The sequence below is a fragment of the Etheostoma spectabile genome, chromosome 10, assembly GCF_008692095.1.
Source record: "Etheostoma spectabile isolate EspeVRDwgs_2016 chromosome 10, UIUC_Espe_1.0, whole genome shotgun sequence".
In the NCBI taxonomy this organism is placed as follows: domain Eukaryota; kingdom Metazoa; phylum Chordata; class Actinopteri; order Perciformes; family Percidae; genus Etheostoma; species Etheostoma spectabile.
This window is the reverse complement of record NC_045742.1, coordinates 24,470,240-24,475,321: the sequence shown is the minus strand read 5'-3', so window position 1 is coordinate 24,475,321 and position 5,082 is coordinate 24,470,240. Positions and strand designations below refer to the sequence as shown.

The following is a 5,082-nucleotide window of genomic DNA, read 5'->3' as shown; positions in this document are numbered from 1 at the left end:
TGTGTGTGTGTGTGTGTGTGTGTGTGTAATCCCAGTTTTTACTTTAACTTAAATCAAGTGAAAAATGTAAAGGCATTGCCCACAGTCTGTCTATGTACCGACCATATGCTGTAAAAGGGTGACGACATAAGGAAATCTACAGACAAGCGACAAGACAAAGATGAAGACCAAACATTTCCTGATTTTGCTGCTTCATAATAAAAGCATTCATATGTCAAAATAACTGGGGACTCTTACTGGGAAGAACTCATTTCACCGTCAATTTCAGACAGCGCTGTGTAGCTCTGGTAATGCGTGACTTATAAATAACAGAAGAAGATGACATAATAGCAGTAAGTTTTCTAGTGTCCTACAAATTGTTTAATTTAGGGATGTTTTTTGAAAGTAAAAATAACGTTATTTTAAGGCAACAGCGCTGCAGAGCTCAAGACAGTTGGAGATATAGGAGCAGGCAGCATTGCAGAAACAAAAATGCTGACACTAATTTTGATAGACAAAAGCAGACCTCTCCACATTTTGTCAGGTTGTTTATTGTGACCTATTAAACACACAAAATAACACCCATGATGACAGGACAGACCCTTTGCATGTTAGGGGGTGGGGTACACAAAATATCAGGCGAAAAACGGCCTGATATTTTGGGTACCCCCTATGTAACTTTTGATAGACAAAAGCAGACCTCTCCAAATTATGTCAGGTTGTTTATTCTGACCTATTAAACACACAAAATAACACCCATGATGACAGGACAGACCCTTTGCATGTTAGGGGGTGGGGTACACAAAATATCAGGCGAAAAACGGCCTGATATTTTGGGTACCCCCATGTAACTTTTGCTAGACCAGTGGTTCTCAACCGGTGGGGCGCGCCCCCCCGGGGGGGCGCGGACTCTCTCCCGGGGGGGGCGCGAGTAGACTACAGGATGGGAGGGGAAAAAAAATGTGCTCAACCACGGGAGCTGCCGTGAGCCCCTCTTATGAAGGTAAATTTGGTGCAAAAGTGAGAGCGCGTAGATGCGATGTGAGCACTTGTAAAATATGACTTGAGAGCTTGTGGAAAAAAATCTGTACCCGTGTTTTTTTTCACTTGAGTCACTTTTCCAGTACAACCACAACTCAGTGATACAACCTCTGGAATCTGTCGCTGCAGTGTGCTCTCTCCATCACACAGCGGCGAGTCTGCGCTCTCCAGTTCTGCAACACTTCTTGCGATACATTTGGTGCAAAACTAATTTGTACCTGTGGACTTAGTCTGTGGAGCTCTGAGCCAACAGGACGGCCGGGGACAGCAGGGTTTCTATCGCCAGATGAGGGACAACTCTGTCCGGCTTATTTATGTAGCATGAAAGCTAGCGTTAGCTAACTAGCAGCCAGCACGCTTCTAAATACAATACCTTTTAATTATCTCAACACTTATAACAGTCCAGCTGAAACACTGGCGGTGAGCTCCAGGTCCTGCAGCCGAAGACGGACCGCCGTCAGTGGGGCTCGGCCAGCATGGAAACACCGCTAGAAAGCTCCCCTGCCGACCTCGACCTGATCTGATCTCCAGCGGGACACGGAGAGCTCCAGACCCGGTAGCAGCGGCACAGCCTCCCTGGAGCCCACCGCCAGTGTTGGTGTAATTGCATTTAGCGAACTAACCCCGCTTATAAATAAATACATTTCAGTTATCCCACAAAGCCTCACTTTTAATATCGGGGTAATTTTGTGGCTCAGTTTTTCAACCTATCCGCAAGCTACCAGCTGCGCATCGGAGTGTGAATGTGTGTGAGTGTGTATCTGATGAGCAGGTGGCACCTTGTACGGCAGCCCCGGTCACAGTGTATGAATGTGTGTGAATGGTGAATGTTTCCTGTAGATGTAAAAGCGCTTTGAGCAGTTGTTAAGACTGGAAAAGCGCTATATAAATACAGCACATTTACATTTACATTTAACACTTTTAACAGTCAAACTGAAACACTGCTGGTGAGCTCCAGGTCCTGCAGCCGCGGACGGACCGCCATCAGTGTGTATAACGCCTGACTTTTGAATTAAATTGTATTTAATTGTAAGTGTGCTTGTTGGTTAGTCAGCTAACGCTAGCTTGCTATTCAACCAACACTGGCGGTGGGCTCCGGGGGGGGGGGGGGGGGGGGCTGTTCCGCTGCTACCGGGTCTGGAGTTCTCCGTGTCCCGCTGGAGATCAGATCACGTCGAGCTCGGCAGGGGAGCTTTCTAGCGGTGTTTCCACGTTGGCCGAGCCCCACTGACGGTGGTCCGTCTTCGGCTGCAGGACCCTGGAGCTCACCGCCAGTGTTTCAGTCGGACTGTTATAAGTGTTGAGATGATTAAAAGGTATTTACAGTATTTTAAAAAAGCAGGCTGGATGCAAGTTAGCCAACGCTAGCTAGCTAACGTCCTGTTGGCTCAGAGCTCCACAGACTAAGTCCACAGGTACTTAATTAGTTTTGCACCAAATGTATCGCAAATGTATTGCAAGTGTTGCAAAACTGGAGAGCGCAGACTCGCCGCTGTGTGATGGAGAGAGCACACTGCAGCGACAGATTCCAGAGGTTGTATCACTGAGTTGTGGTTGTACTGGAAAAGTGACTCAAGTGAAAAAAAACACGGGTACAGATTTTTTTCACAAGCTCTCAAGTCATATTTTACAAGTGCTCACATCGCATCTACGCGCTCTCACTTTTGCACCAAATTTACCTTCATATTTCCTTTCGCGTCAACATATTTGTGTGAGGCAGGATTCTCAAAAATGACTGCACTCACAACTAGATACCGTAATCGTGCACAAATCAAGGGTGATTTGAGGCTATGTTTATCAAACATTGAGCCAAGAATTGAAGATCTTTGCAAGGCAAAGCAGGCTCAGGTCTCACATTAATATCACCAACCTGCAAGCTTCTTTAAAAAATGCAGATGATGCTACTATTAGACCTAGTGATAATAACAATAATAAAGCATAAATTAATATCAGAGGTCTGGTGCCAATTCCCAATTATAGCAATAGCCTAGTAATGATAATAGGCCTACTGATGATGATGATGATGATGATGATGATGATGATGATAATAATAATAACAATAATAACAACAATAAAGCATGTAACCTCATATAAATATATAGCAATTGCCTAGTAATGATAATAGGCCTACTGATGATGATGATGATGATAATAATAATAACAATAATAACAACAATAAAGCATGTAACCTCATATAAATATATAGCAATAGCCTAGTAATGATAATAGGCCTACTGATGATGATGATGATGATGATGATGATGATAATAATAACAATAATAACAACAATAAAGCATGTAACCTCATATAAATATGTAGCAATAGCCTAGTAATGATGATAGGCCTAATACTACTCATAATAATACTAATAATAATACTACTACTAAAAATAATAATATCTGCAAGCTCACATTAGAAGTCTGGTACTACTGCCAATTATAAAAATAGCCTAGTAATGATAATAGGCATACCTACCGCTACTGATGATGATAATAATATTAATAATAATGTGGGTAATAGCCTGCCTATCTATCTGTCTGTCGGTCGGTCGGTCTGTCTGTCTGTCTGTCTGTCTGTCGGTCGGGGTGTGTGGGGCGTAGAGCACTTGGGCCCCAACTGCAATGAACCAGCTTTGGGGGGGCCCAGCTTGCAAAAGGTTGAGAACCCCTGTGCTAGACAAAAGCAGACCTCTCCAAATGTTGTCAGGTTGTTTATTGTGACCTATTAAACACACAAAATAACACATATGATGACAGGACAGACCCTCTGCATGTTAGGGGGCGGGGTACACAAAATATCAGGCAAAAAACGGCCTGATATTTTGGGTACCCCCATGTAACTTTTGCTAGACAAAAGCAGACCTCTCCAAATGTTGTCAGGTTGTTTATTGTGACCTATTAAACACACAAAATAACACATATGATGACAGGACAGACCCTCTGCATGTTAGGGGGTGGGGTACACAAAATATCAGGTGAAAAACAGCCTGATATTTGGGTACCCCCTATGTAACTTTTGAGAGAACAGCAGACCTCTCCAAATTATGTCAGGTTGTTCCTTATGACCTGGTTAACACAAAAAATAACACCCATGATGACAGGACAGCACACAAAATAATAGGTGAAAAACGGTTGATATTTTGCGTACCTCCTATGTAACTCATATGGTAGACAGGTGAAAAAAAGTGTAATTGAAAAGCCATATAAACTAATAAAATTAAACAGAAATCACGTTAGAGGACAGGGAGGATACGTCTATCAGTCCATAATAGTAAACGATGCTATAAACAATTCACACGTGGCCTTAATGTAACAAAAAACACGTATTTATGTAGTTAACTGAGACCCATGTTACTATGGAAAACCCTGCCGAGTCTTCCACGTCGCTATTTGTTCCATTCAAGAGGTAAATTAAAAGTGCAGCAGTTAAACAATTCGAAAGGCAGCAGAATATCCGCTCTGTGTGCATGCGCGCTCCCGCGGCCAGGGGATACAGATCCTGGCGGGGATAAGTACATTGGCACGACACCGGATTTCTGGGGTATGACTATTTTAGAAAAATAAATTAAAGCGAGAGCAGTCTGTGGTCTTCGTGGTAACGTGGCTAAAAAAAATTAGATACAGCTTTAGTTGAGAAAGGAGTTAAAAACAAATGGCGATGGGCATGAAAAGAGGACAAGAGGAAAAGGGAGGAGACGGGAAGCCGTTTAGCACTTGGTGCCTCAAATAGAGCACCCGGCTGCAGCGTAGTTCAAGGATGACTGACTGTACGGCAGCAGCGGTAAGAAAGTGCTTGTTGGTCATTAGATGTTAGCTATAGTCACAAAGCTTTGTTCCGTGCACTCGGTCATACGAGTACGTTACCGGCGTCGACCGCTGCGACTACGCCTTAGCTGACCAATCGATAGTGTTTGTTATAAAAACAAAACCTACGTGTGTGCACGTTCATAGCGGTACACGATTTCTCATTAACGATCAGAATCAGAAATCAGAATCAGAAATACTTTATTGATCCCCGAAAGGAAGCTCTTTGTTGCAGTTGCACAAATATTATAAATAGAGT

General features: G+C 43.3%; 1 protein-coding gene across 1 annotated transcript in view; it reads left to right on the top strand.

Moving 5' to 3' along the window:
* Positions 1–5,082, top strand: part of vps8 (VPS8 subunit of CORVET complex) — a 179,632-nt gene that overhangs the window by 172,651 nt on the left and 1,899 nt on the right.